Genomic DNA, 9,668 nt, shown 5'->3' with positions numbered 1-9,668 from the left:
AGCATATTTACTTACCCCCTGCATGTCATATCAGGGGCTCACATCTATGTTTGTTGCCTAAGTCTGTGCGAACTAAGGGGTACCAGACTGGAGGTTTGGGCATGGGCAGAGCAGCTGGCAGATCCATGGCCCAGAGCCCTAATAGCTGTGGCCATCTGTCTCCTGACCTATCTCTAGGAGCAGTGACCTGAGGCCTTTCCTAGGCAGCCCCTATGTGCCCAGGAGTTGTCCTGGCTACTGTGCCCATAGTCCTTAAGTCACAGGATGCACTGGAAAGGGAGAGGTCAGTCCACTTAGCCCTCACCTCTGTGGCCCACAGCCCCTTCTGGAGTCCAAGCAGGTGGCAGAGGGGACTGTTGATATTAAAAGCCAAGGCTAGGTGGGGCGGGGTTCCAGGCCCAGTCAGAAAGCTTTTCACTTCTCACTCAACTTCATTCAGCTACCATTATTAATAATTCGTGCTTGAAGGCCAAAAGTGGCTGGCCCTCTCTCGGCATAATATCAGAGGAGAAGAAGGAGATAAGCATCGTGCATTGAGTACATATTATGTGCCAGGCATTAGGCTAGGTGCTTCTTCCATGATATTATTTACATCTTAAACAACCTCCTGAGGCAGGCGTGATTGTCCCCATTTTACAGCAGAAGTAACCAAAGACTGGAGGTTGTGCTGCTCACAGCAAACAAGGGGCCGGGCTGGGACAGAGCCTAGCTAGGTTGACTTCGCCCCAGAACTTGTGCTCTTTCTGTCGTTCCTACAAGTCTCTCAGAGAGACTTAGAAAGTTGCTGGACGTTGGGGTGGGGTAGGGAAAATAGAGCGCCAGAGTTTGGGCACCCCCATCTGGGCCCTCCCCTCTCCCTCCCCCCCAGCACTGTACTGAGTCCTTTTGAGCCCCTCCTCTCCCTTCTCTCTCTAAGCTCGCAGACCGGGCTAGCATGGAGGACAGGGAGCTGGGAGAGGCCCAAAGAAGCTGGATGCAAAGGAAGATGCAAAGCGCTGCCCCCAGCCCCAGGAACTCCCTGCTTGGCCCCCTGCCAGTGGGGCGGCTCCAGAGAGACCTTCTGGGAATAGAAAGAAATTCATTAGCGGATGTGCAAGTCCCAAACCGATTAGCGATTTATACTCTGGGCTCAATCGGCAGGTGGCTTAGGTTTATTATCTGACTTAGCCCAAAGGCCACCCAGTTCCACCCCTCCCTCCTTTTTTCTCTTCTTCCTGTGATCCTCAGTCTGACTTGTCCTAGGCCCTTTCTTTAATCCCCACAGCATAGGCTAGTTCCCAGGAAGGAATGTGCTCAGGATGGTCATGGTGGGGACTGACAGGTGGCAGGGTGCTGGGATTACTTCCTGAACGGCAGGTTTCTAATCTGAGCTTTGTCCGTTCAGAGACCAAAGAGGACTTCATTTCCGTTTTTGGGGCAGGGCAGGAGGAAAGAGAGCGGGCTACTGCAGCAGGAAAGATGGAGGATGGATATCGAGGGGAGATTGCAGAGTTCTCCAGCTTTGATTCCTGGGCTGGGATAAATGCACTGCTTGGCTGTGAGAAAGGGGCTGGGATGAAAATGACACAGGCTGGGCCTGTAGCCAATGAGAACTTCCCCACAGAAGATGCCACTTAAAAGTGTTATTAAACCCTCAGGACTTTTAAAGCAGAGAACAAGGTAACTATGAACACCCTTTAAAGCGATATTGAGAGTTCCCAAGGGAGCTTCGTGGCGTTCTCACTCCCTCTGCCTGGGGATGGAGACATGTGGCTCCCCAAACCCCCACCCACACCCCCGTATTGTGTCTGTGGTCATGGCGGGCATCCCCTTCTCCATCCTTCAGCCTAGCCCCCTGCCCATCTTGGCCTCTGAGCCAAGGGACCAGCACTGATTTCTGACGTTTTTGGTAGTGGGCCTAGGTCTGTGTGTCTCAGCTGAATTCTAATCCCTGGGGAATTCGGCTTCTGGGGAGAAAGAGGCTGTGGTAGCCTTGAGCTCCCTCCTCTAACCAGCAGCCTCAGTGCTGGACTGGGAACATTCCTAGGTGCCATTAGCTCTAGACTGGCAGATGGGAAATGAAATGAATTGACTCCCTCCATCTTGGAAGTCCCTCACCTTCCCAATTCTGAGCTCTGGGCTTAGGCATACAGGTGGAAAACTCACTCGGCCATCCCCTGCCCTACTCTGAATGCTACTTCCCCATCTCCCTTGGACTTCCAGGTCAGGGAAGAAGACTACAGAGTTCACCTGGATTGCTGCTGCTGTGGGTGTTCCACCTTCAGGAAGTCCTTTCTCGTGTCTGACCTTAAGCCTTCATGCTGTAACTTTTTTTTTTTTTTACCTGGGTCTGTCTAGAGAATCATAAGGGGAAGATTTCTTGTTTAAGATCACACTGTGAGTGGAGCTTAGAAGCCTGGGGATCGGCTAGACCAGGAAGCCTGAAGGGGCTCAGAGTTTGCCAGAGTGGGAGTGAGGGGCCGGCCCCTCCCTCTAGCTGCTCTTGGGGTTCTTGCCACAGTCCTATAAAAAGAGGCATTGCCGGGCAATGGGAAAGGGCTCAGTGCTGCTTCTTTCTAGCCGTGTGACCTTGAATGGAGCCAGTCCTAGAGCCCTGGTCACTACCTCCTGGTACCATTAGTCCTGCCTATTAGTCAATTATTCAGCCACGGGCTGTGTGCCCATCCCAGAGTGAGACACTGCTGGGGGTGGGGTGGGCACTGACAGGAATGTGACCGAAGTCGACAGGCCCTACCCTTCAGAGGCTCCCAGCCTAGCACCCCTTCCCCACCTACCTTCTCCTCGATAAACAACCTGGGCTGGGGGTGGTTCCAACCCAGCTGAGTTGAGTAATTAAAATCTCTCCTCTTCCCCTGACAGATGACCTCCAAGGTCCGTTCCAGCCCTATGATTCTATGATTCCAGCTGGGGGTATCCAATTAACCCTTGTTATGCTTGGCTGGGCTTGTGAGCTGTGGAGTGGGAAGGGGTGGGGCCCGCACACACCAGGAGGCTCTGTCCCATTCCTCCCTGCCCCCTTCTATCTCCGCCCCCGCCCTGTCCATGCCAGGGCGGTGCTTAAGAAGCCTGAGCCCTGGAGTCAGACTGTCTGAACAAGGACAGGGTTACTGGTAGGTGTGGCCCTGGGGTGCTGCCTCTCTTCAGCCTGGGCCTGAGGGCGAAGGGTAGACCAGCTGCAGCTTTGCTCATGGTATCTGCCTGGCCCTTGGTCTAGGCCCAGGCAGAATGTATTCCCAAAGGAAGGCCCTACAGGGCTGGGCTGAGCTGGGGCGGGGGCTTTAGAAGCAAGATCACTGGCTACTAAACAGGCCATCCAGAAGCCTAGCATCTTGGATCATGTCTCTCCGACCCAGTGCCAGGGCAAAGTGGCCTCCCTCTGATGGTACATCTGCCCGTTCTCCAAGGGTGTGAGATTTGGGTGAAGTTCGGACTCCACTCAGGATGGTGGTGGAGCTATAGGTGTGGTGACTGTCGGAGCTGATGGGGGCCATAGAGACTGCCATAAACAGGCACCTTATGGGCCACTAAAGACCCTCAAAGTGTTTTCTTTGGCTCACACAGTGCCTACATTAAAAAGGAATTAGCTGCCATCATTTAAAATTCAGGAGATTTTTACATAAAAAAAAAAGATTTATAACTTCTAAAAAATCTAAAGATCTAGTAACATGAGACCCACATTTTCACAAGGCAACAGCTGGAGCTGAGTGGCGGCTGTCCCCTCAGCCAAAGCACATTCTCTGCTTCTCTATGTCCCCACCTGCCTGAGTTTGACCTTCATAGGAGCAAACAGGAAAGTTGAGGTCCAGAGAAAAAGGAGCCCATTTGCCCAAGGTCACCTAGCCAGATTAGGGAACCCAGCCAAGATTAGGACTCAGGCCTCCTGCCTGCTGGCCAGCCCCCACCCTTTCCCGTGCACCCTTCTCACCAGAGGTCTGCAGAGCCCACAAGGCCCCTCTGGCACTGCCACCCACCCCCATTATTCCTGAGGCTTGGTCATCTCAGCGGCTGGCCGGGCTTTGTCTGGTTGCCTTCCTCCACAGCCCCTACAGCCACTTGGGCCCCAGCCACAGCCCTGGCCCCCTTCAGGCGAGAGCAGAGGCGCTGCGGGGCCTCCGCAGCCCGGCCCCATCTCCCGCAGCTCTGAACAAGAATCTTATTAAGTGCAGGGGGCGGCCGCCGCCGGGCCTGGGGCGGCCTGACCACAGAGCTGGCTTCCTTCTGCAAACAGCCTGGCTGGGGCTGGGCCGGAGTGCGTGTGCACAGAGCGGGCACTGAAGCCACCCCCATCCAGCTCAGCCCGCGGCCTCTCGCCGCCTCCTGCTTCCTCCCACGCCCAGCCCTCTGATCACCCCAGCCCTGTCTCTGTCTCCCCCTGTTCCTTCTGCCTCCATCCCCTCCATTTCCATCTCCCTCTGAGCCTTTTCCTTTTGTCTTCTCAGCCTGGCTCTATTCCTGTCTCTTTCTGTCTTGGTTTTGTCATTATCTCTCGTTCAGCCCCCCATTCCTTTTCGGGGTCTGGTTTCCCATCTCAGCCCTGGAGTCCTGCCTGCTTCCCTCTGTCTCCATCTTAAGGCGCCCTCTTAGCTCCTGTCTCTCGACCTCCATGTCTGAGCTTCACTCTCAGTCTGTCTTCCTCGGTCTCTACAGCTGCTCGCACTCCCCGGGCATCCCTCCCCCAGACCCTCTGAGTCACCCTAACTCTCCCTCACTCCAGCTCTCTGGCCAGCTCTGAGTCTGTGTTTCTGAAGCTGCCACAAGCTGCTTCTGGGGAGGTTTGCTGTGCTGGGTAAACATGGCCCCAGCAGTGGGACGTGAGGAATTCTGCTGACAGCGCTTTACTCAGGGGTTGAGGAGGGGCAGTGTGAGCCTGAGGCCAGGGGCCCCAAGGAGATGGCAGTGTCCTTTCCACGCTCATGCCCCTGCCTTCTGAGCCTCTCAGCCAGCTCAGAGTGTCTCCCCAGCTGGAAAAAAGGAACAGGCCTCAAGGGGCTGTTGCCCACCCCGCCCCCCCCGCCCGCACCAACATCTATCACACACATTATGCTCAAGCTTCCCTACAGCACCTACGGCCTGAAGCCAACGAGATGGAATTCAGTCCTGTTTCTCCCAGCCTGGCCCTCCAGGGCAGGGCTTTGGGGAGGGGAAACAACCCCAGAAGCCTCTGAAGCAAGGTGGTAGATGCAAGAACCCATTCGAGGTCATTACAGGCATCCCTCTGCTCTCAGACAACAGCCTGACCTTGCAATAGGTCTATATTTAAAATCCCTTCCCTTTGAGAAAAAGTTTATTACCCTCCCCCACTGCCTATTCTGAGGCTGTGTCCCACCGTCAGTCAGAAGGCTCCTAACTCGACCTGAAATCCTTTATTTGGAGACTCGGAGTACAGGTGTGCCAGTGACGTGTTTGATGTGTGGTGCTGTGGGTGGGGCTGGTACACAAATAAAGTGGAGAAGGGGTCATTTATATGGGAGCCTGTGACAGGCAGGGGATGAAGCAGGATGCAGGGAGCTCGGAGGAGAGGCTGGTACAATACTCTGGGGAGAGACGATGGGGTCCAGTGGCAGAGGGGCTGAAGGAGGGCAAAGGAGAAGCTGTGGATACAAGTGCTGACGAAGGGGACATAGAAGAAGGTGCTGAGTAATGTGAATGTTGGGGGTTTTCTGAAGAAGAATGGGGGCAGGTCTGGGGTAAGAGATTTTCAGACTGAAGAACATCAAGTGCTGTGGAGTTATGTGGAAAAGTGACAGGAACAAACGTTCATCTAACAGCTACCCTTGGGGTAGCCTACTTACCTTGCTTTGCTCAGGACTGTCCAGATTTTAGCACTGGAAATCTCACATCCTGAGAAACTTCAGTCCCAGGTAAACCAGGAAGGCTGGTCACCCTCCCTCCCACCTACCAGGAAGTGTGCACAAGATGACTCATGTCAACCTTACAACAACTCTGGGGTGTGGAGTGCATTAGCCCCATTTTACAGATGAGAAAATGGAAGCTGAAAAAATTGAAATAACTTGCTTTAACATCAAACAGTGAGCGTCAGCTTCGAAGCCAACATCTGTTGTTTCGCTACATTGAGTTGTTTTATCCTAGACTCAGAGACCCTTCAGGGACAAACTTAGTAACCCTCCACGTTATCTCCCACACACATTTCAACCTCAACAGAGATTGAAGTTTTGACACAATGCGTGTCATTTCCATTGGTCTGAGGCTGGGAGTGGGGGTGGCCGAGAGGAAAAGGGGCTTCCTCCCCTTCAGCCCAAGGTTGACCAGGGCTTTACCATGGACTGCCACCTGTTGATATTTTGGCTTCTCCCCCAGCTGGGGACAGGACCAGCTGCTGGGGGGTGGGGGCGGGAGGCGGAAGCTGGGGGAAGTGCTGAGGGGGGGTGTCTCCAGGGCCTTGCTGGGTTCCTGGGCTCCAGGTGGTGGGTCTGGGGAGGGTTGGCCCGACATCTGAGAGCAGGCTGGGGGCTGGGCCCCAAGTGTCCCTGCACTGCTGGTCAGCGCCTCCGGTGTGCTGGGGTGTGAGGAAGCGGCCACAGAGCAAACAAACAAAGCCTGTGAGGACAGGAAGCAATTACAGACCACCCGGCCTAGGCTTCTCAGAGTGGAGGGAGGGCAGGCAAGACAGGGATAGGCCAGCCCTAGGCGTGGCCTGAGGCAAGGGCAGAGAAGCAGGATTGAGAGGTTCTAGGCTGGCAGGATCCTGGGGAGGCCATAGCAGGTGTCCTTCCTCCTTTGAGTGACATCTTTCCTACTTAGAAATCACTTCAGAGAATGGGCTACCTAGTGGGCACAGGGTGCTGGCTTCCGGTCAAGAGGACTTGGTCCAGCTGTGCCATTCATGTGCTTTGTCTGGGGTGTGTCTCCTCCGCTCACTGATTCTCACTTTTCCCATCTGTATAGCGAGGTCGTGGTAATAAATGATCTTCAACGATGCCCTAAAATTTCTTAGACCAAGGATTTGTTAGCTAAAAGGATTTATTTAGTGCCAGCTATATACAAACCCTGTGGCTAACTGGTGGGTTTGGGGAAATAAATTTTGAAGTTTAAAACCTTGGTTCCGTCCTTGAGGAATGCTATTATCTTAAAAAAAAAATAATGTGTATTGAATGTTTACATGGGCTGGGAAGTGTGTTGAAATGATGTCATTTCATGTCCTCCCAAGTCCTCTAATGCAGGTACTACTATTCCCATGTTACAGATGAAGAAACCGAAAGTGAAGAAAGTTAAGTGACTCGCTTGCGACTGTGTCTAGGAAGACACTCTCCTCAAGCACTGCTACTGCAAAGCCTTTGCTCAGAACCTCAATTCTAAGATCCTTTCCTGTCGATGATAAACCAGGAAATGCCCTAAGTAACGTGCTCTGCTATTTGTTAGCTCGTTGCAGCTGCACAGCAGCTCTGTGAGTCCGGTGAGATGATGCGCACCTTACAGACGAGGGGACTGAGGCTCTGGGATGGGAAAAGCCCACTGTCTTTCTGATGCCTGATGTGTACTGGGGTGCAGCCCAAGTCCTCTACCCCTCTCCCCCTGGCTCCAACGGAAAGCCGGCAACACTCCTCTATTACCCAGGAAGTGTCCCGTCTTGTCACCGCGTACGAGGCTTGTGGATTGGCAGGTAGGCTCTGGCCCTTCACTTCTGCCTGGGTATCTGCAGCCTCCCTATTCTTCCTCCATAAGGGTTTCTTCAGCAGCTCTGATATTCTAGGTGTTGTTCTTGGGATTCTGTACATTATCCTGTTAATCTCACAGCTACTGCATGAGGTAATTTGAACCCTCATTTTGCAAATGAGAAAACTGGGGCTCAGGAGCTCCTAGGGAATCCCTGGGCATTCCAACCTCCTTCCCCGCTCAGGATCCAGTGAGGGCTGCAGAGCCTTGGGTACCTGTGCTGACGATTCCGTCCCCTTCCTAAGGGACTTCAGTGGACTTCCTAGCCCGGCCAGATCTTCCTCTCGGCTCCTGGAAATGAGGCCACCATCAGCCCCTCTCCCAGCACTTTTCTTCCCTCCCTCCATGTCCAGCTTCGTTTTCTGACTTTCATGGAGCCACAAGGCTGAGGTCATTTTGGGGCCTGGGCCCACGTGCTCTTGTGCTGCTGGAGCTTTCAGCTTGTGGTACTGGTGGAAGCTGTATGACTTGAATGGCCTCATTTATTCCTCACTACAATCCAATGAGGTAGATCCTGGTATTATCATCATTAGCCCCACGTTTCAGATAAGGAATTGAGGCACAGGGAGGTAAATGGATTACCCGCAGTCATAAGCTGATAAGTGGCAGAGGCAGATTTCACACCCAAGCCAGCTGGTGCAGAGCCCTTGTGCCCAGCTGACCTGTGAAGGCCCTTAAGTGCCATCCTTAAGGATCATGGCCTTGATCCGGAGGCAAGAGGAAGCAATTGAAGTGCTTAGCCTACGAGGGACATAATCTGCTTTGCCTATAAGAATGGTCGGTCTGGTAGCAGTGAGGACGGGACTTGGAGGGGCCGACGAGAGGCAGGGACAGATGAGGGTACCTTGACTTAAGGTAGTGGTGGTGGCTGTGCACAGAAAGGGGCAGAGATGGGGTTGTTTGACATGCGAAGGCAGAGCCACTGCCGAAGGACAAGCGGGACCTGGAGTGCTTCTGCTGCTTCTCCTGCCAAGCTGAGTGCCCTGGGGTGGAGCAGCATCTACTCTAAGAGTGCCTTTCTCTAAACAGCGGTGGATGCAATGCGTGGCGGGGAGGAGAGAAAGGGTAAGTCTAGATATAGACAACACACTGCTAACAGTGGTTCTGCTAGGGAGAGAGACAAGAGATGAGAACTGAACTTTTGCCATGTACACTTAAGGATTGCGCGAATTTTCCTACAATGAACTTGTTTAGTTTTAAAAAATACTAGAAGTATTTTTCGAAGGAATAAAACCTTAGTGCTCAGGGTTGGAGTGACTATCAAAGGAGATAACGGATACTACTTGGCAAACTGAGGGGCCGGAGTAACTGACTAGTGATCTTCCCACCTCTCCTGTGAGAAAGGAAAAGGCGAAGTGTCTCAGGGAGGATCATTGCCAGGTGCAGAGCCCTAGCTGGGTGAACCCTGGGAAGTGGATGGTCAAATTCAGTTGTCCTGGGCTCCTCAGTGGTTGCCCTGATACCATCAGCCCCTGGGACCAGGTAGAGTTTACACCAAAGGGAATTTTACTTGTAGGCCTTTTCTAGAGCTCTAGAATCCGTGACAAATTGAATGGGATAATAAGTTAATTAAAGTGGTCTCATACGTGAGGCATCCCAGGGCACTGGAAAGAGCCTTGGCCAAGGAGTCACACAGAGCATCTGGACTCCTGAGCCACAGACTCCAAAAGGAACCTTAGGCCAGTCACTCTACCTCTCTGGGTTTTAGTTTCCCCATCTATACAATCTGGAAACTGGCAGACCTAGTCTCTTAGGGCTGTGGCAGCACTAACATTCCAGTAGTTTCTAATTAAAACTGTCCCCTGTGTATTAATCTTCTTGTCGAATTTTAATGAATGGCTGATGGAGCCAGAGCAGGCACCAGCTGCCACCCCTGTGCTGGGAGACAAGGGAAACCCACAGGATGTATGACCTGATAATCACTGCTAAGTGGGCTCCACCCCCATCTCCCTACCACAGGCTTCTTCTCATAGCTCAATGCTTTTTCCACTATA

General features: G+C 53.1%; 1 long non-coding RNA gene across 3 annotated transcripts in view; it reads left to right on the top strand.

Annotated features, from left to right (window-relative positions):
- Positions 1–7,254: 7,254 nt before the first annotated feature.
- LOC111746472 overlaps positions 7,255–9,668 on the top strand; it is a 134,714-nt gene continuing 132,300 nt past the window's right edge. For all 3 annotated transcript variants that reach the window (XR_002783130.1, XR_002783129.1, XR_002783131.1), the window contains exon 1: positions 7,255–7,621. This is a non-coding gene — a long non-coding RNA (uncharacterized LOC111746472). The remainder of the gene's footprint in view (positions 7,622–9,668) is intronic.

The sequence above is a fragment of the Pteropus vampyrus genome, unplaced genomic scaffold, assembly GCF_000151845.1.
Source record: "Pteropus vampyrus isolate Shadow unplaced genomic scaffold, Pvam_2.0 Scaffold191, whole genome shotgun sequence".
In the NCBI taxonomy this organism is placed as follows: domain Eukaryota; kingdom Metazoa; phylum Chordata; class Mammalia; order Chiroptera; family Pteropodidae; genus Pteropus; species Pteropus vampyrus.
Note: the sequence above shows the minus strand (reverse complement) of the source record. Positions and strands in the feature narration are given on the sequence as shown.